Genomic DNA, 27,488 nt, shown 5'->3' on the forward strand with positions numbered 1-27,488 from the left:
AACCATCGTAAAGCAATTATACTCCAATAAAGATGCTAAAAAACAAATACAAGAGTTTATATAGAATGACTATGACCTTGATAAAACCAAAAATAAATAATTGTGTTTATACCTGCACAAAAAAATAAATAAATAAAAATGAGACGAAATCAAATAGATGTGCTCACTTTGGAGCAGGTTTCAAGGCTGGGCCTCGTCGTCGATCATCATGGCCAGAGAGGACAGAGTGACCACGTGAGCAGGGGCTCCCACGGCCTCCCCTGCCCCGGGCATCCGCCCTCATGTTGGAGGACCAAGGGCTGCAGGAAAGCTGAAAACCACTCGACTGGACATTCTCTCAGGCTCTTCTTGTAGCTCAAAGAACCTATCTTCCTCCTTACTTTTCCCACCGCATAAAATACGATCACTCTCCCCAACGCGAGAAGCCTGTTTTGTTTTTCCACGTGACCAGCCTCAGCTGTCACACCCTGCAGAGTGGGTAACAGAGAAGCTGGGGCAGAGGACCGTTCCCACAAAAGAGATCAGAGAGAACTCTTTTTAACAGCTAAATATAGCAGACTAAGCTAGGCCCACCGTGTAAGCCGCTCCTTTCCATATCAAAACCGTCCACAGGAAAATACCCAGAGGGGCAGTCGCCGCTCAGATTAGACGCCCCTGATGCACATGGCGCCCGGCGGCACATGTTCCTGGGACGCGGTTCATCCTCACCCAGGGCCCTGGAGCTCCTCCCACCAATGCCCTGTTAAACTGCCAAGGTACAAAAGGAAGGAAACACAGCTTGTGTCTCCCGCTTCATGACCGGGTGGCCGTGCGCTGCATTTCTGGCCAGCCCCACCCCCAACCCCCACCGAGAAGGCAGGGGCACCAAGAGCGATTTGGGGGCTTTTGTTCCAAGTTCACAAAGGAGATTCGAGAGGGCACCGAGACAAAACCCCTACTTGCTGCCCCTGCAAGTTAGCCCCGGAAGTGAATTCCCTCTGAGCCAGTTTTCCCTCGAGGGCAACCTGGGAAGAAAAGGAGTGCTTTTCTCCTAAAATCAGGTTGCTGACCTCTTCAGATCTAGCAGCAGTGCTCTCAGGACTCTGCCAGACGTGCGCTTCACCAGGAAGCTGGGGTCTCCAGCCCTGGAACCATCCTGACACTTCTCCGGCCCCCAAGCGCTGGGAGGGCGGGTGTGAGTGATAACGTGGGGCCGGGGTGCATGAATTCCCCGCGTAATTATCCTCACCTATTGGCTGCGGCCCCAACATGCTCACCCCATCATTAAAGCGCAGTGAAGACGACAGCGCTCCGCGCCCCGCTGCCCCTCGGCCCCGCCCACCAGCATAGCGCGTCCCAGGAGCTGCGGCGCAGACCCGGGCCCTGCCCGCGCTGGAATGCAGCCCCTGACTGCAGATCAGTCCCTGTAAGTCAGCAAACCTGGCCTCCCTGGAGCAGGTGGCCAACTAACGTGAGCAGAAGAGAAAGCCTCATCCTTCCTGCCAAGAACCTTCTGTCCGCAGAGGAGAAGGCTGGGATTCCTGTGTCCGCAGAGGAGAAGGCTGGGATTCCTGCAGACGTGCACGTGCAGAACAGCCCCCGCCGCTCGCCAGGCCCAGCAGTGAACTCACCGGAACCCTGGGGCTGGCGGCAGTCTCCAAGCGCAGCGGCACCTGCGGACTGAGACGGGCTGACCTTGCCTGCAGGCGGAAGGAGCGGCGTGCGGCTGCAGACACGAGCCCCTCCACTGCCGGCAAACCGGGGCACAGGGCATGTGCGTGGGCTCCTCCTCGAGACGCCCCGGCACGCGTGCACACGGAAACACACACACGCACGCTTGGAACAGAGACAGACACGGGGAGAGCGTGGGCCCCGGCCCTTTTCTCTCCAGAGGGACTCTCGTCTCTCCAGTCCCGCAGGCGGGTCAAGGTCCCCTTTGCTGGTTAACCGGCTTCTCCTGCTGGGTCACCGCCTGCAGGAGCAGCAGGCAGAGGGGGCCCAGGTGGGGCGGGGTCACTGCCCAGGTGGGGCGGGGTCACTGCCCAAGTGGGGACGGGGGTCACTGCCCAGGTGGGGCGGGGTCACTGCCCAAGTGGGGACGGGGGTCACTGCCCAGGTGGGGACGGGGTCACTGCCCAGGTGGGGCGGGGTCACTGCCCAGGCGGGGGACGGGGTCACTGCCCAAGTGGGGACGGGGTCACTGCCCAGGTGGGGCGGGGTCACTGCCCAGGCGGGGGACGGGGTCACTGCCCAAGTGGGGACGGGGTCACTGCCCAGGTGGGGACGGGGTCACTGCCCAGGTGGGGCGGGGTCACTGCCCAGGCGGGGGACGGGGTCACTGCCCAAGTGGGGACGGGGTCACTGCCCAGGTGGGGTGGGATCACTGCCCAGGTGGGGCGGGGTCACTGCCCAGGCGGCCCCGCCGGGGCCGCTGACTTGCCCTGAGAAGGGGCCGCCCAAGGCCAGTCCCAGAAGGCCCCCTCCTGCCTGGTCACCTGGGGAGCACGTCTGGCCGGCACGACAGGAGCAGTGTGGTCACAAACGGGCATAAACGGTCACGTTACTATCTCGTCCCTCGTCTAGGGCAGATCGGCCGCGTCTGAGCTCCCACCTCCTGGGCCTCCGACCCGCAGCACGGCCCTGGGGGCTCAGGCCGCGGCAGCCTCGGCGCTGACTCACAGGACAGGCGTGAAGGGGCCTGGGCCACCCCTTTCATGACCCACGCTGTCCTGCAGATGAATAACGGGGGTTGGGAGGGCATGGGGCTGGCAGCAAAGGTCGGTGAGACCCTTGCATGGAGTCTCTCGTGGAGAAACTCCCCCAAAGGCGCCACAGACGGAGCCCCTGTCGTAAGATGCTGCGGGGCCGGCCCAGGCCCTGCCCATCACACCGACGTCTGGCAACCGAAAGGGTGCTGTGAGTCCTTTCGGAGGCCTGAGCAGGCAGCCTCGACAGGAGGCATGGGCCCAGCCGGGCTTTGGGACAGGGCCCCGCCAAGGGTCTGGGTGCCCGACGGCCTTCCAGGTGACTCCACCCCCTCCGTCTGGGCCCGGGAGCGGCAGATGCATCCTCCTGGGCTCATATGTTGGCACGTTTTATTTAAGAGGGCTCTATTTGGAAGACCACTGATGGCGCAGAAAACGGCCCCAAGGGCAGTGCGCGTGGAAAGTCAGCGCCCAGCCTGTCTCCTCACCTGCGGGACCGGTGACCGAGGCCTCTCTCAGCGTTCCCCCGCGGTGCTGTGTCTCTCAACTCTACAAAGCCCACTTTGGGGGATGTTTGGACAATGAATTAGCATCCAGCAAAGCCTGGAAAACCAGGAGAGAAAATGACAGCGGGTGTAAACCGTGGGTGACCCACCAGGCCCTGGAGGGGGCGCTGACGGGGCTCTGAGCCCTCTCCAAAGCTTCCCTAAGTCTTGCAGGCAGGGAGACAGCCGTCCACGGTGCAAATACCCGCACTTTAAAACTCTGGGTGAAAAGCTCATTTAAGTCCTTATTGTAAGATGTGCGTGTGGAATCTGTCCCCAGGTGGCCTCCTCCGGCCATTCCTCCTGCACCTTCTGGGGCCTTTTGGTTCTGACGACGGGCGGGCTTGACCCCCAGCCGCGCGGCCACCAGTGGGGAAGCAGGAGCCTCCTGTGGGGATGGTGCGCAGCGAGGCGGCTGCCCGGAATCCAGGCACGCAACGCGGATCCTCTCTGGTGGCATCATAACCCGTAACCTGTGTTCACACGTTTATCAGGCTTATCTGTGAACAGTCCACTCGTGACACAGGTACTTGTTGCATGTGTGATGATACACAGCTGACCACACACATCGTATTTCCCTTTGAGAGACGACTGCAGTTGCCTGTGTACAGCAGGGTCCCACAGACGCTTCCTGTAAAGGGCCAGAGAGCAAATATGTGGTCTTTGTGCGCCGTCCACCAAGCCACTGCAGCAACTACTGCCCCACCTTTGTAGCCCGAGAGCAGCCATGAAAGTGCAGACAGGAGCCGGCAGGGGCACGGCCTGGCCTGCGGCCGAGGCTACTGACCTGGACCTTTAGAAACGTCCCTCCTTCAGCAACCTTAGCTCTTGAACTAAGAATCGAGGAATAAGAGAAAAGCAAAGGCCTCTAAGCGTCAGAAGGGAACGTCAACAGTTTGTGGCCCAAAGCTCCCGCCTTGTGCATCAGGCAGCCGCCCGGTCCGCGGTCCCCACTGGCTGACTTCCATTTGCTCAAATGTTCTTATGATCTCTCGGACAGTTGGCCGGTTTTTGTCACGTTTTATTGGTGCACAGCCCCGCCCCCATCAGGCAGCCTCCGTGACCAGCCTCCCCTGAGCCTGGTTTACAAAGCCCGAAGCAGCTGCTGTTCGGCCTTTTAGAGAAAAGGTGAGCCAAGCCCTGCTCAGCTCATGACTTTAGGACCAGCCTTTGGGGTCCAGGGCCTGGCACCGGGCTGTCGGGTGTACCTCTCCCTCAACATGCTTAATAAGGAGCCCTTGTCTGCGTGCTTATAAATACAAAGGCCCAGGAGGGAACGAACATGAGTCTAATAATTAAAGTGGAGTTAATTACAGCAGCTCAAGTAGGTGCCGGCAACAGTAACAGCTTATGCAACAGCTATTCGCCCAGCATGCTGACTCTGAGTCTCCTAAATTGCCGATTCCAGCTTTATCGCTAATCGGGCCAATTACTATATTTGCTTGGGTAGTAGCCGCTCTTCTCCCCAAGTAAATTAAATGCGTGCGCAAATACACATCGAATGCCAGGATGGTTCTCGTCCTCTGACCTGAAACTCCTCAGAGCCTTCTAAGGGTGGGGTCCTCCGGGAGAGGCAGCAAAGGCCAGGTTAGTGCGACACTAGCCTCAGGCCGCTACTTGGAAGCAGCAGCCGCGCGATGGAATAAACCCCAGCAGATACGCATTGGCCTTCGGAGCAACAATAGAACGTAAGGGCGAAGGGAAACCAAGAAGCAAAGCTACCTGGTTCCGAGGCTGGGACCCAACAGGTGAGTGGCCACAGCAGGTGACACTCAGCCTGCACGGGGGGTGTCTCATGACCGCCATGGACAAGGTAGGAATGGATAATTGCTCCAAGAAGTTCTCAGGAGCCTGAATTCGGAGACCACGCACCAGTGTGGCCCCTTGGCCGGCCCCTGGCCCCTGCCCTCCTCTCCTCTGTCCCCTGCTTCCCCTGCTCTCCTTCGTCTTTTTCTGTCCCCTCTCATACCTGCCGAGCCCCTCCTTGCCTTTGGGTCGGCCCCTCCAGGCATGAGGGGGATGGGTGGGAATCTCCCTTCCCTAAAATCACAGAGAATATGCCACCACGCTCATCGAGCTTCCTCCAGGATCAGATGTGCCCTGGTACCGAAAGTGTGTCATTTTAGGCACAAAACACGCCCTGCTTCCCATTTAAATGTTGACTGGCCGACGGGTGTTCAACTACATTTACTGTACCTTGTTTAGTCAAAGTGGTTGTCTTGTCATCAAAGTCCTCTGTCCCTTCCTTCAAGGAGCTTACACTCTAATCACGGAGACAAAACTGAGGCAAACATTTTAGAAAACAGTGAGTATTTCGAAAGCCCTACGGGCAAGGCAGCAGGAAGAACACAGCAGCGTCCCGCGTCCCACCAGGCGTGAGCCTCTCCCAAGTGAAAATTCCCGACAGGGGCTGCTGACCTGGGGTCCGTGGACCCTCAACTGGACCAGGAGCCCTCTGGCTGTCCCCACACGTGTGTGTGCGCGGTGACCTTAGAGGAGAGCCCCAGCTTCCCACCAGGTCCCGCAAGGGACACGCCCACCCCACGGACACACACGTGCCCGTGAAGGGTCTGCTCCAGGGTTGTAGCAAGTCAGACGAGAGGGAAGGTTAGAGCGAGGCAGGCAGCGGTCCCTGAGGAGAAGGGAGGTCCCCGCGTGAGAAGCGCTGGGACCGCGGAGAGGAGAGTGGGGGGCTCGGGAGTCAGGACGCACACGGCCTGGGGGGGACCATCCCCAGGCTGCCGAGCTCCCCACCACCCGAAGATGCTGGAGCAAAGCAGGAGGGCTGAGCCCTACTAAGTGGCAAAGGACACACAGAAAACTAACTTTTAATACAAACACCAAGACCTTTGCTCGATCAACGTGTTCAAAGACAGCTCTGCTTGGGCCACGTCAAAGCTGAAACTGATCATCGTGGTGGGAATGCTTATTCTTAGTAGAACATGACACGATCGTGTGGACCTTCAAGCAAGTTCACCAATAGTGCAAGCCTGTCATGTCTCATTTCCAGGTCCTTTTCTTGAACCTCCTTCAACTACTCGGTTCTGACATCAATGTCCTTAACTGCTGTGAAGGAAAAGCAGTTATACTGGAAAGAGGATGTCAGGGGCTCACCGGGGTCCAATGTAAGACGTTTAGCACCAAGGAATAATGGTGTCAAATGTAGTTGGGTGTTTGGGTTATTTTAAAAGTCGCCGGTGAGCGACTGCAAGACGATTAAGGTCCTACGGTCACAGCAGCCGCTGAAGTGAGGACGATTTTAACATCAGAAGCTTCTACACCTGTAAAAACATTTTCCTCTCTTGAGCTAACTTAGATAAAATTGAAGAAAATCATTTAATGCTTGGTAAATTAGGTACACGTCTCTCTTTTCTGGTTCAGAGATAAAGACGAGGACGGCGAAGTGGAGTTAACGACAATTCATCACTCTGTTTCCACCTTGACTGGGAAGAAAGCCCATTTGAGATTTATTTTAAATGATCCGATGTAACGTTTAGAAACATGAAGCAGATTCAAAATCCATGTGTTGTTTTTACAAAAATAAACATGGGGAAAACATACAGAATATGTAAGCCTGCTACTTTGAGTTGAGCAAAGCAATTGAAGTGTGTATGATTTGACTATGATAGCGCCCATCCTTCTAATAAGCACAGGGCGTGAAAATACCCTCTCCAGTCCATGATTAATATGTTTAGTTAGAGACACTTCACCTTGTAATAACTTGACAAGTATCCACTTCAGTTAGTAACGGTCACACACAAAACAAATCAATATTGTGCTTCCTCACTTAATGGAAAAATTAATCTGAAACACATAATTAAATCAGCACTATTTTAAACTAGACAGCGGGCTACATTCTTCTTTTTCTCTCCCTCCCCCCTCCCTCCCCCACCTCTTTCTCCTTCTTCCTAAATGAAATTGGATTTAACAGAATCAAAGGCTTTAAATCAAATCTGCCTAAGATCACTCATGAGTAAAAGTAAACCAGTGTCTAAACCTTGGCAATAAACGACTTAGAGAAATGTTTGCACTGGTTCCTAGGAAAACCTGATGGATGAGATAGGAGCTTTCGTGCTCGGAGGCAAAGCTCTGACCTAGATAAACCCGGGGTGTCTGGAGCACCGTGCCTCTGGGACTCTATCAGCCAAAAGGACGTCCTCAGACCTTTTGAGCAGCTATGTTGAAGTGTGGACCCCAGAAATGCTCACTTGGCACTGAAAACAAAACGAAGCTCTGTTAATGGTTTAGTGTAACACAAAATTGTTAATATACACAAAGTTCAGCGACTGAAACATTTTTCTAGAGACCGATTCTTTGATTCAAGAAGCAAAATGGAAAGAAAATACCTGGGTTGATTTCAAGGCAAGCCTTTTAAGGCTGCAGTTCTGAGGGTATTGGAGTTGCCTCCAGAACAGGTAGTGGGAAGGTCCTCTGAGATATTTCTGGATGGAGCCTGGGCGGCCCCTACCTCGTCCTACAGCTGAGATGGACCTGGGGAGGGCTCTGTCCTCTTGGGGTCTCGCATGAGGGTATCAGCAGGGGTAGAGGAGACAAGGCTGGTCCACAGGGGCATCTGTGACCCTTTCCCTTGAGTTCCTCTTCCCTTTACAAGGCCCTCCCCGTATCTGCCACCCACCCACCCATAAGGAAGCCCTTCTTTAGCCAAACCCACCCCTCAGCTGAAAGAAGAAAGGAGGCACTTTTCAGTCTGCACGTCAGGCCGTAAGTCTTTCCCGCGTGGGGCTGGCAACCTCCCACCCCCAAATAAGGAAAGCGAGTAGGGTGCAGACGCCCCAGCACCATCTGCGCATGATTGCCCCAATCCTGCAGGTCCAGGCTGTGAAGGAAGCTGTCCTGTGAAGGACGCCCCAGGCAGGGAGGAATCCTGTGTTTTTTACAAAGACTAACCACCCTTTTCTGCCAAAATGGTGGTTCTCAAACTTTGGTGTGGGTCAGAATTACCTGTGCATCGGAAACACGGTAACAGTGATAGCAGCACCTGGTTTCCACTGGGCGCTTACTGCCAGGCACTGTTAGAATTGCTTTCTTTTGATTTCTCTGCAAGGTGATGAGGAATAAAGCAGAGATGTGCAGCTAAGTATGTGATCACTGGTTCTGTGGAAACCCCAAGCCCTGATTCATAGCATCTGCCAGTCTCTCTGATGGAAATACTCCAGTTACGGCCAACGTGACATCACCGGACAGCGTGGGGAGGAGCTGGCCGCAGGCTCTCACCCCATCTTACTGTTGGAGAACCAAAGGCACTAAAGGTGCCAGACGTTCCAAACCAGCATCCCCTACCAGTAAAACCTGCGGGCGGGTGTGTGGACTCCACCAGCTCCAGTGGTGTGGTGGGTGTGAAGTTCCCCAGGAGAAGTAACTCTGCCCCGGGCCATGCTGGGGTGCGGCCAGCACATCAGTTCAGAGATAGAGGGACCCAGGCCCAGGTGTGTGTGTGTGTGTGTGTGTTCTTGGCTAAGCCGGTTTCAGCCGAATGTTATGGAGAGAATTTGGAGGAAACGACAGCTGTAATACTAGGGCCCATAGGAATATCAAACTCCACCCGGATGACAAGGCAGAGATCGTATCTTAGCGTCCAGCCACCCCTCTTCCCAGCCACCAGAGGAAGAAAGAGACCTAGGAAACCCCCAAGAGTCCTTTACCAGTTCCCTCGACCATCATTCTCAAACTTCTTGGACTCAGGACTCCTTTACATGCTTACAAATTATTAAGGGTCCCCTAAATAGCTTTTATAAATATATCTGTACATAAACATATATGTGTATATACATGTGTCTAGATAGATAAGGTTTTTAAATATTTATTAACTCATTCATTTAAAATAAACTAGTAAATTTATTACATGCTAATGTACATATCCTTATCAGGAAAAACTATGTTTTCCAAAAAAAAAAAAATTAAATTCAAAAAAATTTTTTAACAAGAAAATTTTCTCAGAAAAGAAAAGGGGGCCTATTTTCATTGTTGCAAATCTCTTTCACATCCAGCTTAATAGGGAGTTGTTGGACTCATATCAGCTTTGCATTCAACCTTTTGCAATAGTGTGCTTTTTGGTTCGAATTCATATTATCTCTGATCTTATTAGAAAAATCTTGCAGTTTGGGGAAGGTGTAAAAGCTTAGAGTGGTGAATAAAAGTTTCCCAAATTCTAGTTTTCACTTCAAAACTCAAAGTTTATCATTGGCAAATAAATACCTTTAGTTTTCTTCCCTAAAGAAACAGGCTCATTTCCTGCATTTTGGAGAAAGTATCTGTCACCCGGTCAAGTCTAGATAAGCACGATTTTCTGCCCCTCTTTCTGGCAGGCAATGACGCTGTCCCGCAAACCGCGACCAGTCCAGTGGGGCCCCCGCCCAAGTCCTCTCCTGGGGCTGACGGGCAGCCGGGAGAGCCTGGGGGGGCCCCACTCCCTCTCCCAAATGTGCCCAGGACCTGTTCTCCAGGGTCAAGACGAGACACCATCACGCTGCTGCTCACTTGCTTTTCACAGGGCGTGTGGAGAAACACGGCCAGAGCCAGCACTTCGCCCACCACTGCTTTGATGCCATCAGAGCAACAGTGAAAGGGGCCCAGCTACCAGGACACCGTGAGAACCTCAGCCACCGGGACCAGGAGTGGTGCTGGGGGAAAACAGACACCACAGCAAACAGACACTCAGCCCCTGGTACCACCTGTGCTGACGGGAGCCGGGAGAGCTGGACCACGGTGGCTGCTTACCCTGGCTAGATCACACTCTTCTCTCTCCAGTGGAGAAAACTGGAAAAAGTGAATCCTGAAGGTCATGACCCTTTGCCTCCCAACCACCATGTTGAAAATTCAGTGGTTCCACCATCCTAAAGCCAAGTTCCCTCATCAGTGACCACGTGCTCCTGCCCTGAGCCAGAATCTCTCAAAAACCCGGACGCGTGGGGTCTGGGCTATGGCCCACCTCTCTCTGGAGATGCTGCCACACAGACACTGTTTAGGGCACAGACCCCGAACGCCAACACTTTGCAGCCCTTTTTTCCTCATCTATCAGGGGGAAAAATAATAGGACCCACCCCCAGGGAACCTTACAACAATTAAATGGGATAATTCGAGGGGGATGCTGGCCCCGTGACAGCCCTTTCAAAGCAAGGTTTACCACGGGCTCACTGCTGAAAATGTCCTGCAGAAGAAACAGTCACAGCTTCTGCCTTCACACACTAACAAACAGAAGGAAAATTCCACCTGGAGGGATGTGGGCCACGTAATCGGGTTGAGTGGCGCCCAGCGTAAACTGCCGACTGTGGGTTATGTAAACTCTGCTAATTTAGCGAGGGAGTGGCCGTGGAGGATCAAGGTTGATTTGTTCACGTCTGGAACAAGGAAAAAGTCATGATTTTCAAGTCTGACCATGTCAGACTCTGACGGTTAAATGGGCAGCCCTCACGCTAATCCGCACAAGAGCAGGCAGGGCGCGGGGAGGGCGAGGCTGGGCAGGAAGCTCGGGGCAGGCCCCGAGCTGAGCCCTTTCCTGCACACCAGCCCCTCCGTGACCGGCCTTCCTTGCCAGCCCTGGCCACTCTCAGCTGCAGCTCCTCTGCAGGCTCTGAGGGCGGTGACCCCGCCAACCCTCCAACCAGGCGCGTTCTAACCCATGTGAACCCGGGTGGGCTTCGACACACACACACAGATTTCCAGAAATACTGTTTGAAACAAATGGATAGAAGTATGTGTTTGGGTCTGCAAGAGGAGGAAGAGCAGAGAGTGGGCCTTGATTCAATTCACTTGCAACAAAAATATTTGAGAGATTCTCAGTTAGGAAAGCACTTAGCTGCACAGAAACATGAACCATAGCTTTAAAAGAAGGGCTCAATTTTCAACATTATAAGCTTCAGTGTAAGCAGCTGCTAGTGTGGGTACAGTCGCTGAGCACTGCCAGGACTCACATCTCTGCACCTCTTTTACCCTCTCCCTCATGGTTGCAAGACAGTTGCTGCAGCTCCAACCGTCACATTCACATTCAAGGCAGGACCAAAAGACCACATCTGCCCCCTTTTACCAGGAAAGAAGCAGCGTTCCTAGAGATCCACAGTAGCTTTGGGCTTATGATCTGTCACTGCGACCAGTACGTCATCCCTGGTTACAAGGGAGGCCAGAAAAGTAAGGACCTGGGTTTCTTCCTCCCCTTCACTTTTTGTAGTTCCTCTAGCGAGGATGTGGGGAGGAATACCGCAGAGGTGACAGGTTCCAGGTAAATGTCAGTATCACTGCCTTCTCTGAACACACTTGCTCTCTCTGTGCTCAGCAAGTGAAGTTAGTTTGGAGGGGTGGCTGTGAAGCTGCTGGCTTTTCCAGCGTTGACTGTGATAAATCCTTGTTATTCTGCAGACACCAGAATCATCATTTTCCTCCCCTGGAGGACGTCTGTTGCCAGAGGCCCTTGAATATTAGCAAAGAACGGCCAAGAGCAAAGGAAAAGTGAAGCAGCATCCGTCACGCGCTCCACACACTGGAAATGCTGAGCCTCAGGTGAAAAAATGGAAATAAATGGTTAAAATGAGGAGGCGCAATCAGCCCCCCGTGCTGACGTCCCCTGTTTAGCTGAAAAGAACAACTTGAAGAAAAGTGAGTGCCAGGCGTTCACTGTAAGATAGAAAGCCTGTTATGAAGTCAGACCTGGGAGGCGACACTTTTACTTTGCTGGGTCGCCTCCTCTTTTAGGGTCTCTGTGTTCAGGGCCAAACTTTGGAAAAATTAAACTTCGGGCGAAACAGGTGGAGAGTGTTTGCATTTGAGAGACTTCACCAGTCCTAGGGTTTCCACGGTGCCCGGGCAAAGAGAAACACCCGCTCCCCAGCCCCTCAGGGGCCTCGTTAAGGTTTTACACTCAAACAAGCTCATTGTATGCTCTTAAGAGTTAAGAATTTAATAAAGTTTAAGATGATTTTCCAAAAGGAAGGCTGAGGGATGAAGAGCCACGTGTTCAGAAAGTATTCGGGCGAATGGGCTTCAGACGTGCATGTCACCTGGGGATTAAGGGGAGAGGCTCAGGCTTCGCTCCTCCTGCTTGGGGACTGGTTCCTGGAGAGCACAGCAGAAACCCCGCAACAGATCAGCGGCCCGGGAACGAGGAGGGGGTGAACCGGACGGATGGAGCAAAGACACGAGGAAGGGTTGGGGAGCATCCCTCATGGAGTCGCCAAGTAGACCCGAGGGAAGGCAGGCGACTTGTCTAGTAAGAGCCCCTCCCCCACGGGGGCTGAAACCGAGGTCGGAAAGGTCAGAGGTTGTCCCAGAGTCAGAGCAAGGCAGAAACCAGAGCAACGCCGAGCCCTCGGGGACGGCGTTGACGAGCCAAGGGAGCCAGGGTGGGGACCAGAAACAGCAAGGAGCTGAGTGGGGACCCTTCGAGGCTGGTGCCCAGCGCTCGGGGCTCCGGGTCCCTCTGCGTCCAGAGCCCCAGCCTGCAGCTTCACGTTCTCATACCTCACGCTACCCCGCAGCCATAATCCATCCCAACGTCCTATGACTCAGCCCACATTTCTTCGTATCGCAAAACGCCATCAGATTCCGCGCCCGAAATAACTCAGTTACTGTCATGGCAACACGTCGCTTGTTATGCGGGGTTGGAAGCCTCTCGTGGGTTCCTACGGGTCCTGCCCCTTTGGGTTTACGGTCACCTCCCGGAGGAGAAAGCAGGTGTAAGTTCAGGATGAAAGAGCTCTGGTTTCCCTTAGCATCTTGCCGCCTGCCTCAGGCTCGGGGGCCCACGAGCCACAGCCCCGTCAGCTGGGATGTGAGTCTGTCTGTCTGTCCATGAGGAGAAATCCCTCCCACCTCACAATCCGACTTTCGGGTCGTCATCCACGCTAGCACGGTTTCTCCCTACTGCGTCTGTGCCTTTATTACGGGACCCTGATACGTTCTGCAGTAGGCGGGGTAGGGTATGAACAAATGAAGCCAGAGGGCACCCCGAGGTCCTCAGACCCCGGTGTGCACTGCCGAGGTGGGGACGAGCCGCCAGAGGGACGGGCCTCACGCGGGGACAGTGCCAGCCTGGCACCCCGGTGCCCACGCGCAAGCTAGAAAATCAGACATCTCATGGGTCAGAAATTCTTTAAACCAGTCTGCTGAGCTGTCTGTGCGTTTGCATTTTTCTGAGAAGTCTCTGTCTTTCATCCGATTCTCAAAGGGGTTCACGTCTTTGGAATGTTTACATCAACCAACTCAAGACCTTGGTCTGAGCCATTCTGTTGATATTAATAACGCAATAAAAGGTTAAAATGGGGCTTCCCTGGTGGCGCAGTGGCTGAGAATCTGCCTGCCGATGCAGGGGACACGGGTTCGAGCCCTGGTCCGGGAAGATCCCACATGCCGCGGAGCAACTAAGCCCGTGAGCCACAACTACTGAGCCTGCGCGTCTGGAGCCTGTGCTCCGCAACAAGAGAGGCCGCGACAGTGAGAGGCCCGCGCACCGCGGTGAAGAGTGGCCCCCGCTCGCTGCAACTAGTGAAAGCCCTCGCACAGAAACGAAGACCCAACACAGCAAAAATAAATTAATTAATTCATTTTTTAAAAAAAAGGTTTAAATGACCCTAACTTACACTATTTGATGTGATTTGGTAAAAATCTTATTTATAGACTTTTAACAATAATTTCCATTTGAACTTTAAATAATAGAACTAGACTTTGATACTTATGTCTAGCTATTTAAGAAAACGTGTGAAATAATATTTTTATTATTTTGAAAGTAAATGGATACTTAACGGGGCCTTAAGGCAATTAGTTCTCTTTAAAAGTCATAAGCAAATGCCTGTATTTTTTGTTAACTTAATTTAATTACCAAATCCTTTCTTTTGCTGGTAGTTCAAGGTGAACCCATTCAACTTCTGTCTAAATCCCTACACGTGTCAACTGTAAGACCTCAAGCCAATCGGTTTATTGCACAAATGCAGACAGTTACCCAGATGCCAGGGACCAAGCCAGGTAGCAGCTGACGCTGAAGACAGTTGTTATCAACGCTGGATAATCTTATCAAGAATAGGGCGAGGGGAACGATGTGTCCTGTAGACCAGACGGAGGACACCGTCTGCTGTGCTGGCGGTCGGAGGAGCGTAGCTGCCTGAGTGCAGGTGAACAGGCCCAGGTGACCGCGAGCCCAGGACCCTGACACGGTCATATGCACGTGCCTACTCCCGTCCTTCTGTTCCTTGAAGTCTCTGCACGAAGCCCTCCTCACTCCCCACCCCACCCTCCCCGCTAAGGGCCAGGGTGTAATTTACAGCATCACCTGTCACCGCACCTTTGATGCTGCTCTGTAATTATCTCCCCCTTGTTTCCAATCCTGGCTGCAAGCCCCTGCTCGGAGGATTCTGACACACGTTTGGAGCTCAAGAGATGCTGTTGTCTAAAGGAAAGGAGGGTCTATTCATAAATCATGAGCACATATAAAAATATATAAAAAGGGAGCACATATAAAAAGGGAACCAAACATGCATTTGAAACCTGCCTTATCTTTCTTGAATTGAAGTCCCAATTCAAGGATTTTTAAGTGTTTTCCATGAACACAGCAGAGATGCCCGAGCCCCGTCTCCACACCCACGAGCGACCAGATGCCCATGACTCATCCCCGTCGGGCCCCAGCCCTGGGCGACAGATGTGCCCCTGCAGCCTGCGGGTTCCTCTGTGCTTGTCGACAGGGAGCCTTGCCCAGCAAGTGATTTGTACACTTTTCAACTTCCTTGACAATTCAAGCCCCTGTGTGGCATGTTTGCATCTCAGGGGACAGGTTTCAGGCACCAGGAGAGAGTCACCCTTTAGCATCATCAGCTAATTAGCCGGCAGTGTTTTCAAATGGCCTTTGATTGAAGCCTCTGAGGCAGAGGCAGTAAGAACAACAAGGTCCAAGTCTCTGTTAATCAAACAAAAGCAACGCTGCCCGGAACAGCCAGCTCCTGGGGTTCCCCGCCAGGACAGTGGACCCACCGAGAGGGGCCATCACTCAAGATCACCTGCGGGCGACCTGGAAGAGCGTCCCGACCTGGAGACGGCGAGATGCCCCAAAGTGCCGAATACAGAGGTTCAGAGTTTTCAACGAGCCCACGAGAAGCTCTGCTGTCCAGGGGCGAGGCCAGCTCCCCGAGTCGCCCCGGCCCACGAGCGGGCCGTGATCAGGCCGTGTCTTCGACCTCGGCCTCCGGTCCCCCCGCCCCAGCCGGTCCCGGGCGTCCCCCTGCTGCCCGGCCCTAGGCACCCTCCTCTCTCTCCTCTCCCGTCGCCATCAGATCAAAGGCTGCGCTGGGATCAATAAATCACGTCTAATGGGAAAAGCGGTCCGTCATGTCGCTGCTTTGGCTGGACTGCAGGGCGGGGAAGGCTGTGTACTCTTGTGGGGAGGGCACGGGGCTCCTGCTGGGACCCAAGGCCTCTTGGTTCAGCCCGGCACCTCTGCCGCCCCCTCGGGGTCAGGCTCCGCCCCCGGCACTGAGGACGAGGCGGGGGCCACGCCCGGCTGCTCTCAGGCTGCGCGCAAGCCTCTGGGTCTCACTTTGCGAATTCAGGGCAGCGGTCGGTGGAGGAAAGGAGACTCCGGTCTCCCCCCCACCCCACCCCCCGCTCTCCGGGCGGGGGAGGGGGAGGGCCTGGCCTGTAGCAACCTCTGTTCCAGGCTCCCTCACCCATACCCAGCCGCTTGGAGGCCTCCCCCCAGTCCCCAGGGCTCAGGGTCCCTCCTAACCCAGCCCCCTCCTGCCTCAGCCTCTGCCCCCATCAGGAGTCCAGAATCCATTTTCCCGGGTTTGCTTCCAACTCAGATCTTCCGGGGTCCACATGGTGACGGGGTTTCTTCATGCTCAGTCGGGTCAAGGCTGCTTCCTCGAGCTACAGAGATTCCTCCTAGCAGATTTTCTTCCCTAATTTTGTTTCACTTTGGTCAGTAAAACAGTAGGAATCTGTTTAACGTTTTCCTGAAATCCCATTGACCAGAGGTTCCCAGACGTGTTAGACAATATTGTCAGGGCCTTAAGTGCGCCACCACTAATTCACCAGGTGCACCCGGGTTACTGGCAAATACACAAGATTCGCCCGAAAGAGATCAGACAAATTTAAAAGCGTGAGTGGGAAGCAAAGCTGGGGAACTGTCCCCCAAAGAGCAAGGCATTCGTTGTCCATCCCGTCTAAGCTGACAACATTTACTCAGGACCAACGTGGAGAATCATGGTGAACTTGATGCGGGAGGAGGGATGGGGGCTTTCTAATCGTCCTTCTGTTTGTCCGTTGAATGTTTACAAGAGTCTGGGGTTGAATCTGATTGATGCACAGTGTCAAAGCACAGAATTCTCGCTTCTCACGCACAGACTGCTCCCCTCCAGGCAGGGGTTCTCAACTGAGAGTGCCCATGGCCTCAGGGGACAGTTTTGTTCTCACAACTTGCGGCTGGGGGCAGGGTTGCTACTGCGTCTAGTGAGCAGAGGCCGGGGGCAACCTAGACGTCCCGCAGCACCCAGGACCGCCCACCAGGAAGGGTTCCCCGGCCCCTAATGCCGACAGAGCACAGCCTGCTCCAAGGAACCGCCAACCTGCACGGTGCCCCGTGTTTCGCTTGGCCTGTCCCACAACCTCATCGCCTCCGTGTCACCCGGATGCGTTCACTTGTCCCCACGGGAAGACCATCTTGACTCCTGTCCACGCTGGGGCCCGACGGCTCTCTGCCTCCTCTTCTGGGCCAGCAGAGTCCCCTGACCACTCTAGCCCATGCTGCTGGCACAAGAGGGCCGTCCAGACTTGGACAAGATTTTTCATTTCACTGTGAGGCTCAGAGAAGTGAGTCGAATGGTTCCATCTAGAAACACGAGTACGGCTCCACAGCGCCTGGGCGGGCAGACTCATCACCCTGGACCAGCCACAGAAGGTGTAGGCAGCCCCTTTCCGAAGGACACCTGCACCTGCCACACTCAGGGCCTCCTGGCGAGAGTCATCTCCTGCGCAGACGACGATACACAGACCACCTTGCTGCCCTGGCCATGCTGACTGGCCCAAAGGTGACCCAGAAGAAAGCCCGGAACAAGAGGCCTGCTCACAGGAGTTCTCAGTACAGTGACGGACTGGACTGTTTGCGCTGCGTGTAGACAGGGACCCGCGCAGCAGAGAAGCATGGGGCAGGCGGTGGGCAGGGTCCACGGATGCACGGATATCGGGGGCAGAAACACGATGCAGAAGGAAGACAGCTCTGCTGTGTATGCATCCCTGGGATGGAGAACCCTCCCTGGCTCCCAGGCAGGTGAGTAAAGACTGACTTAGGAACAGGGTGCTGCGCGTCAGCAGAGAGGGAGGCCCAGGGCAGCTTCCGGCACATGTGTGAGTCCTGGTCCGGGAACTGCCGGCCCTGCCGCTGAGCGGATGACGGGGGCACCGGTCCCTGGAGGCCTCACATCCTTCACAGCACCCTCGCTTCCCTGAGGCCGTGCTGGGCCTCTGTAGGGGCCGCTTCCTCCTCTTTCCTTCTTACCTATGCAATTTCAAAACAGAATGACAGTAGCTCGGGTCCTCTGAGAGTCTCTTGAAATGCAAAAGAAATGAAAGGCCCGTGAGACCTCATCAAGAGAGAAGGGCCTGATCCTCAAACTGCAGAGACTTCACGATGAGAGCAGGCCCACGCGGCATGGCCACAGATTTCACGATGAGAGGAGGCCCACGCGGCATGGCCACAGATTTCACGATGAGAGCAGGCCCACGCGGCATGGCCACAGATTTCACGATGAGAGCAGGCCCACGCGGCATGGCCGCCCTGGGTTAATCTCCAGGACGTCCTGGCTTTCCTTCTAGCTGATGACTTGGATTAACAATGGGACAAAATCTCCTAGTGGGACTAGAAGAAAGAAAAAATATTTTAAGATGGTTTTTCCCTCCCCTGCTCCAACCACAGGGTGCTTCTTGCCAGATGGAATACAAGAATTTCTGTAGCTCCTCCTGTGTGATATGAACAGGACCAATGATTCGATGAGCCCTGCCCCAGCCAAGACCCAGGACAGACCACAGCTCTGTGCCAGCCCCATCCCGAATGAGTCAGATAACTTGAAGCTCCCTATCATCAAAGCATGATCTATTCTGAGGCCCTGAAGCCACAGCAAAACACTGGATAATACCTAGCTTATTAATAAGAGATGAAAGTGTTATTTTTAGATTAGGTTAACGTAGAAAAATGTTGACTCAGTTTCGGCTTACTAAGATGACCAGGATTGTACACACTGACCACTCACCTGTGTGTGTGCTCAGCTGTGCTCAAGCCAACAGGCACAGACCTACTCTCCTAACTCCTGCTGGTGGCTGAATGGACACACACGATGTAGGTCAGAGTCTCCGCTGGGAACAAAACGCACTTCTCTTTCCTCTTAGAAAACATCGAAATCCACTCCAAACACTGTGCAAACCATGGCCCGTAAGGATGTTACAGGATATTAACAGGTTGGGCTCGGACTGCAGCTTCACATGGAGTTAACATCTGCTCACGCCCCTCCTCGGTTTCCTTTGATGGGAGGACGGATGGTGAGCAAAGGCACGACACAGAAGGATTGCTGTTCGTTGTTGAAGCAGGATTTTACTTAGGAATTCATTTCTCTGTTCCCACACAGGACTACTTAGAGTGAGGAAGATTACCAAGAAAATCTTTTTTCAGAAAAAATTCCCTCTGCTTCCTTTAAGTAATTTCAGTAGCCTTGACAGTTAGACAGACAGGAGAGTATTGTGTATCCATATCGCAGATGGGGAGTTGGGGTGAGAAGAACCATCATCACAGAACACTTCCCTGTGGATTCTGGGAACCCAATCTTCTCATTCTAATTTCAGTGCGATGACCCAGGTAACATGTATTTCGTTATCTGAGTGGGTTAAATGAGACCAGAGAAAAGAGATGAAACTTCTACTTCAAAATTTTTGCTATAGGACTTCCACTTCTGGCTCTAGTGGAGGAGCCTGTGTCAATCCAACCATCTTGCTGAGAACAAGTAGAAAATCTGGACAAAGTGCAAAACAAGTTGTTGAAAGACAATGGACAGCAACTGAGTCAGCCAGGACTTGAGAGACCAAGAGCTCAGAGAAGAGGAAAACACAGCAGAGCACCACATTCTTCCTTGCTTTTCCTATCGAAGCATCTGCTGTATCCTAAGTGGAGAAAGCAGAGACTCAGCACATTCACAGGGTGTTAGATCAGAGTCCTGGGTTCCCAAGGCAGCAGCACTGGAGAAGCCAAGAATTTGGAGAAATGGAAACCACGGGGAAGTGAGCACAGCGTCCTGCAGTGCGCTTCACCTCGAGGCCTTTGCCAGTTCCTAACCTGTGTCCAATCAGAGTCCAAGGAACCAACGGGAGAATGTCAGCTAAGAGGCCACAAAACTGAGCAGAGCTTCCATAAAACTCATGGTACTAGAGAGAAAAGAGAGACCCCTGAGGGCTGGGACCTGGAGGCAAGGGGAGACTAGGAATGGTGCTGTCCACAGGAACCTGGACTGTCTCAGTCCCTGATGGGACCAGGGTGATCTGAGCCCATAGAACTCCCTGTTAGAAGGAAAGTAAATCCCATGAAAGATAAAGATAATATCATTCAGAGACTATACAATTTTTATCCACAATATCTAGCATCCAATCATAAATTATCAGGAGTGCTAGTAAATAGGGCCAAATAAATGAAAACTAGGAGAAAAGTGTAGACAATAGGAACAGCCCCTTGGGTGATCTAGGTGTTGCTGTTATCAGACAGAATGTTTAAATAGCTCTGGTTAATAGCTAAGAGAATAGGTGGCAAAGGCACAGAACTGATATTTTTAAAATGCTAGAAATGAAATATATAATTACCACAGTGAAGAATGCAGAGATGTGCTCAACAGGGAACTCAGCAGAGCAGTGGAGAGAATGAGTGGAAACAGGTTCATAGAAAGACTGACCAAAGAGAAAAAAATGATGGAAAATATATATGAGAGCGTAAGGAACACATGACACTGTGGGAAGGTGTAACATACATGTAATTGGAGTTCCAGGGGAAGGGACAGAGAAAAGGAGCAGGAGCAATATTTGAAGACGAATTGGCCAAGAAGTTTCCCAAAATGGTCCAAACATGAACCCACAGATTTAAGAAGCTCTACAAAATTGAAGCAGGATAAATACAACAGGAGAGAAACACACTTAGATCCATCTGAGTTACATTGGGCTAAAAACATCACAGGTCAACATGTCGAAAACCAAAACCAAAAAGAATCTTCCAAACAGCCAGGGGTGAGAGCAACGTGCAAGGCAGCAAAACTTGTACTTACAGCTGACTTAAAAAAAAAGGAATCCATAAGATGGTGAAATAACATCTTTAAAACGCGGAAAGAAAATGGTTGCCAACTTCCAGACGTAGAAAAATATCTTTTAAGTGAAGGCCAAATAAAGTATTTAGTTAAATCTATCCATGTGTAACATAGCAGACAAAGCTGTAAATATGCATTAAAAGCACTATTTGTGCCACACAGTCCTCTGCTAACATCCACGCTCCTTCCCACCAGCCTACAGACCTACAAGGAAACAGATGAGATGGGAAACCACGAGTTATTTTTAAGGGCAACCAACCAATTCCTCTCCTGTTCTTGGTCCAGTTTACAACCGCCAGCCAACTTCTACCTCTGTATTTAAATATATAAAATGCTATGCCTAAGAAACTATGTCCCTATGTAAGTAAACTTCTGTGGTGATTCAAAAACATGAGAAAAATGAATTTAACTACTTCACCTGGTACCACCTAGCCACTGAGGGGGGCAGCAGTGCCTTGCCCCCTGTCTCTACATGACCTTCCTAATTTCCTGCTCTGGACACAGAAAGCTCAGGAGTGAGGTGTGGCCCTGAATAAAGGCGTAAATCATTTTCTGGAGATGCATTGCCCGTTGAGGGGTATGTGGCGACCGTCTGATAACCTTTCCTTAATAAAGTCCACAGGGCGTGAGGGAACGATCACGGGCTTCTGGACGACTCTCCACGTTAACCACTTCCCAGCCGAATGACCAAAGCACTGAGCCTCTCTGAGCCTTGTTTTCTCCGTCTTCTAAATGGGAATATGAATACCCACCTCAAAGAGTTGGGAAGATTAAATTAGATCAAGAATCTGAAGTTCTGAGTACAGGGCATGAGTTGTACTTGGCCCCCAAATAGTAGGTATCATTTTTACTACGCAGGTGTGTCGGTGTGTCAGGTGGGAGGAAAGTGCGGAATGACAAAGCACTGAGTGGGAAAAACGAGAGCTGAGTCCGTCCTCACTGGAGAGTGGTGACTAGTGGGGCTGGGCACTAACAAAGGAACGTGGTATTCACATGGCGAGTTCCCTCTTCGGCGGGCTGTGAAGTTTGGTTGCCTTAGAGATGGTACAGTCATTAGCCACCAGCAAAAATAAGCATGCTGTGGAGAATTTAGAGGAAAATGCATTTAATTAAGTACCATCTGAACCACCCACGCTGTGAACAAGGAATCTGGCAACAAGGGTGTTATGGTTGCCAAGTTCCTGCCAAATGTTATTTTCCTAAGTTCGTGTGTTGGTTTTTTCCTGACCAAGACCTGAACAAAGAACTCCAGATGGCAACGTGGAGAGAGGAAGCCCGTCCCCACAGACCAGAAGTCTCCCAGAGGCCCGAGAAGATTGGAAAAAACTTTAACAACATTTCCCCTGGATGGAGGAAGGGCGTGGGTACCGCAGCAAACGCGAAGTACGGAATGATGATTAAACTTTAGGGCTAATTCTCTGAGGATGCCAATCATGTTTTTTCATCTTTGAATGTGCCCTTCCCCCTTCCGCCCCCCCCCCCCCCGCCACCCCAGGGGCCTGTGCAAAGCACAAGTTCTCACCAAGTGCTGGTGAGGCCTGGACAGGTCACTCAGAAAGCTCGGAGCACACGTGGCCGTGTAAAGCACTTCACGTGTGTGTAAACTTTAGTCTTTGCAAAAAGCCATGGCAACCGATTAGCACCCTCAGCTTTTAGCAGAAGCTCCGTCTCAGAGAATTTCAAGAGTTTGCCTGTGAACACGGAGCTGGCCTCCAAACAAGGCCTGTCTGAAGTCAAAGGTCATATGCTAGCACTGCACTGAGAAACTGGGCAAAGTTCTAAAAAGCCCACCTTGACATGAGTTGATAACTAAGAAAACAATGCATAAGATTAAGCCCGGCCAATCGGGAAAGACAGGCCAGTATGAGAATATAGGTCAAGAAACTCAAATACCTACCGTGTCGGGAAATCACAGGACACTCTGTGTAACGAAGAAATTTGGTGTCATGGGGTCGGAAGTAAAAACATTCCAAAACGTGACGGAGGGCCCAGTGTGTGACGCAGCCCTGTCCACCGGGGGAGAAGTTTCCCTACATGCGGTTTAAAGCCTCGTGCAGCCTCATGCAGGGCTGTGGTTTGTACACGCTTCTTTCTCCTCAGCTGAGAGAAAATGTGGGTGTGAAAGTGGCAAGTATAAATGTGAAATCTGTTTAGTCCCTTGTTAAATTTTCTCCTAGATGTCAGGTGGAATGCCAAAGAGAGACAATGACAGAAATCTTGTTTTTGTAAGTCTTTGGAGATAGAAGATACTGGAGTGTAGATGTGGAAAGTACTTCTGTGGGAGCTGCCCGTGCGATTCTGTCCCATCGGCGTGACTCACCTCCACTCCAGGGTCCCCACCATCATCTAGACCCATCATTCATGAACTGAAGGCACCCACTTCTCTCCCAAATGTCTCTACTGAGCTGCAAAGCCTGTGCTAAGTTAGCTTCCAAACAACTCCCATTATATGTGTCAAACAGTTCAAGTTCAGTAGATCCAAAGTCAAGCTCATCATCTTGTAAACGTCCAAATGTCCAAATACGTTCTCACTTGGGTGCCCCCCCCCCCCCACCGCCAACGTTAAGGTCCTCTCACAGCCCTGGGAGCTGGAGACACAAGGGTCATCTTTCATACATCTCTCTGTCTCCCTCCAAATCCAATCAGCCCCTAGTTCCGCCGGGTCCATCTTTGGATACTTCCTGATTTCTCTCCGTTTCCAGGACCACTCTTAGTTCATCTTTATTCCTCACCTGAAATAAGCCAAGTCTCCCCGTCATCCTCCCTGCAATGTTGTTCCAACAGAATCCACTCTCCACACGGCATCCGGAGGGGCCTTCGTGAGACTGAATCCGGTCCTATTACTTCAACGTTAAAAAGCTTTAACGTTTTCTCCAGACACTTCTGTATAAAATCCGAGTGTTCACAGGCCATGCAAGAGCCTTCATGATCTGCCATCTTCTTATCTCTCCATTTTGGACCCTTGTCATTCCTACATTGTTATTTCAAATGGTCTAAAATAGATAGAAAGACAGGTAGATGGAGGAAAGATAGATAGATAATAAATAGATGATAGACGATAAGTAGAAAAGTAGGTGATAGATGAATAGATAACTACACAGATGATTGCTGATAGATAGGAAGGGAGGGAGGAAGACCGCATGTCTGCGGGGGAAGTTGCAGCAGTGGAGCTCTGTGCACCCGCAGAGGCAGGCAAACAGTGTAGGCAACGGGAAGGTCAGAGCCAACACACGGCCAGCAGAGTCGGTCCATCTTGAGAAGAAAGTTCTGGTCTGATCCCATAGATGGTGAGGTCTGAAGAAGACCAGCCTCCTGGTGCAAATGCTGAGAAGAGTGAAAGGAAAGCAAGAGAAGAACTAAATAAGGGAGACAAGAACACAAGATGGGAAACATGAGAGCAGCACCTGCAGAGCAGAGAGAAAAGATGCATTCACACTGAACCTGGAGGAGAGGATGCATCAGTACTAAAGACACAGGAGCGAACACAGCCCAGGACTCAGGATATACGCTCCTGGGTGGGATGGACTAACAGGGATCACAGTCACCCTCCTGCCTTAAACAACAGCAACAAAAAGGAAGATAGGCTTTTCAGACACTGACAGCAGGTAGCACAAGAGAGTGATTCCTGAGAGAAGAGAAACAAACGAGTGAGCCCTGGGGGGCTCCAGTGTGCTCCAGAGAAGTAACAGTGCAGGAAGCAGGCGCCTGAACAAAGCCTGCCAGTCTCCCCAAGTCGAGCTGACGTGGCTGAAAACTCAGGGATGTCGAGGTGGCCAAGCTCGCCGAGGAGAGTAAAAGAGAAGAGAGAGCTTCACAGGAGAGAGAGACCCTCCCAGAGGGCACGCTCCAGTGATCGGAGGGCAGTGCCCCTCTCCTCTCCTGAGCGAGGGAGGGAAGTGGGAGGGAGAGCATCCGGATGAGCGGCCAAAGGATCCCCGAGCTTGCACAGGGCAAGGGAGCGTCGACCTTCCTACAACCAGACTGAAAAAGCCTTGCAACACGCAGCGCGTTGGGTGTGCTCGGAAGGCAAGAATATCCCGGAAACCAAGGTGGCTCTGGTGCCTCCCAACAGAGCTTGAAAGCAAGCTGCAAAAGGACTGACTGTTTCCAAGCAACTTACTGGGTCCCAGAACAAGGCCCAAGCGCATTTAAAGGAATATACAAAACTACCCAACACCCCACAAGATAAAAGAATGCAACGTCTGCCATCCACTCAAAACTCATCAGACATGCAAGTGGCAAGGAAATACATTCCATAATGAGGGGGAGGGTGAAATCTATCAACACAATCAGAGCCAGAGATAATACAGACGAAATACATAGTAGACAAAGACACTAAGACAGTGGTAACTACGTTCCATACATTCAAGAAGGCAGAGAAAAGGATAAGAATACAAGAGCCACATGGAAGATATAAAAAGCAGCCCTAAACTTGGGAGCAGAATGCCTCAAAGCTTGAGGTAGCTCTTTGATACATGAGAGGGACATAGCAATATCTGCTTGCATTATCTAGAATGATCGTACCATTTGTTGTCCAAACAAGGATGCTTTTGAGAATGGAAGGGCACAATTGGTCATTATTTGGAACCACAAGCAGAAACTACCCAGGATAACTGTGACATGTGATGAGGGGAATATTCCCCCCGGAAACGCAGCAAGATTAAACCAGGGGGCAAGAAGCTGTGTAGTACATGACCATCGAAAGCAGTCGGCGTTATAAAATTCCTGTATTTAAAGAAATGCTTTCAGCCTTTTGGAAATCTCAGCCACCCATACTAATGCATGCCATAAATCTGCCTGAGATGAGTTTTTCCTCTGCTCCCCTCCCCCGTCTGCTCCAGGACCACCCTGGACCTCGCCTTACTGTTGGGTCTGACTCTTCCACTGAGTGTCTCAGGCTTAGATTCTATGGCCCCTCCCCCATCAAACTTTCTCTGCCCCACAGGACGCCACTGTCAACAGAGCTAAGACAGAGTGTGAAGAGTGAGTGAGCTCTTCGGTGAGACAGTTCCATCATGTTACACCCTGGAGGCAATGCCTCAGACCAGGGACTCCTGGAGGGAAGGTATCAGGTGCCCCCTGAGGGCAGGTGAAGCTGGCTTTTCAGGCTGGCCCTCAGTCACACAGGTAGCTCCCTTTTGACTAAGTGTTAGCAAATCCCCTGGCGGCCAGCATCCCTCAATGCTCTAAATTATTTGCCCAAGTGAGCCAAAATACTGAGGGCTGCCAGAGAGGAAGAGAACCTCTTGCAAGGTGAGAGACAAGTTCTCGTGAAGCTGTCAAGTTTCAACCTGCTGGCGAGAAACTCCAGTCCAGGGCTCCAGCACGGAAAGACCCTGGTGTGTTTGTGACCAGAGCGAATCCCTCTGTTCTTGTGAATAATGAGATGATCACAGATCCCAGGGTCATGCTGTGACCTGATTGAAATCTGGACCTAAACCCTTCCTGGAGCGCATGATGAACCAGAGGAGCTCAGAGAACTGTTGTCACCACCTCTTCGAATAATTAAGGCATTTAATTTAAAAATTATAAGCTAGACTTTCTGCCAGGGACTCAGATAAAACATCAAAAGTGGGGGAAACGGTGTCTCTGTTTGAGTTAAAGGGCAGGTTCAAGGTTGGAGGAGGGCAAGAGTCAGCAGAGGAGGCTCCCAAGACCTGGGACCAGGACGGACCTGGGGGAGCCGTCCTGCTGGGGGAGCCCCCGCTGCGGGAGAGACTGCCATGCACTGGTGACCGCATGTCAAACAAGACGCTTCCCTCCCTCCCGAAGCTCGTCTTGGAAAACAGGCCTGTCTCAGCATGTGAGGAAAACACACAAAGCACGTTGAGCTCAGATACGAATCTGAACGCCATGGAGGACAGCCAAAAAAGCAGCATCTTCTCAGCCACTGACAATCGTTAGCTGCCTCTGTTCCTTGCAGGTCAGTGAGAGCTGGGACCCAGCCTGGCTCCCAGCAGAGAACAGCTGAACGTGGGGAGCCCCTGCTAATACACCAGGGAAGTATGATTTGCTTGTGCCAGACGTAGTCTCGGGAGGACAAAACTGGTCAAGAGAAAAACATGCCTTCTCCAGTCTTACACGTACAGTGATGTGGCAGTCTGCAAGCGTTTGGGCGCTTAAATAAGCAGGTTTTTGTAAATGCCTAATTAACAGCTGAAGGCTGTCAGCGAGGCTGCCACACCGAGGAGACAAATTCTGGGTTTAGTTTCTCCTCAGCGTCTTCAGTTTTTCCGTCCTCTGGCTTCGGCTGTAGAGGTCCACATCCTGGGAACTTACGCAAACCACAGCAGAAGTGCACTCTCACCCAGGCTTCCTGTCACGTTGGTCCCAGAATCAGGTCTTTTCAGAGATTCAAACAGGTGACTCTGGGCGCCCACAGGTCCTCACACTTGATCGCTGACAGGGTGCAGAGCAGGACGGTGAGAAAAGTCGGGCTGAGGCTTCTTCCCCAGGTTTCCTGGGCCAGCAGGCAGCAGGGCCCGCAGGCACCGCAGAGCCCAGAGGGTGACCCGGCCTCTGGGGACCGGCCGCTGGCCACGCAGGACCCGGGTCTGCCCCAGGGATCCCGCCGCTCCTCCAGCACCCACCCGCCCCCCAGGCCCCCGCCAGTCCACCTGGGACCACACCGTGACCCAGGAGCACGGTAGAAAGGACGCCTCTCGCTTACACCCCATCTCCCTTCTCATCTACCTCCTCTTGTGACTTCCTTTCTTGGCTTCTGTCCAAAATTTGTTTCTTGGGGTATAAATCCAGAAAGAACAAATGGTATCATGTAACGATGAGAAATCAACATGCAAATCCTCTTGTTCGGTTCGGGGAGGAGCCTGAAGCGCCGGGGGCCCCCATGTCCCCTCATCTCGCACACGAGGGTCCACGCGTCTGTAACGTCTCCATCCCCTGCTGTAAACGGCACACACAGCAGTCTCCCC

General features: G+C 52.3%; 1 long non-coding RNA gene across 1 annotated transcript; it reads right to left on the minus strand.

Annotated features, from left to right (window-relative positions):
* Positions 1–2,335: 2,335 nt before the first annotated feature.
* Positions 2,336–8,423, minus strand: LOC137232944 (uncharacterized). Its single transcript, XR_010947241.1, has 4 exons — positions 7,324–8,423; positions 6,940–7,033; positions 5,426–6,292; positions 2,336–3,860 (listed from the first exon to the last, which is right to left on the minus strand). It is a non-coding gene; the product is annotated as an uncharacterized lncRNA (long non-coding RNA).
* Between the last annotated feature and the right edge of the window lie 19,065 nt (positions 8,424–27,488).

Source organism: Pseudorca crassidens, chromosome 10 (genome assembly GCF_039906515.1).
Source record: "Pseudorca crassidens isolate mPseCra1 chromosome 10, mPseCra1.hap1, whole genome shotgun sequence".
Lineage (NCBI taxonomy): Eukaryota > Metazoa > Chordata > Mammalia > Artiodactyla > Delphinidae > Pseudorca > Pseudorca crassidens.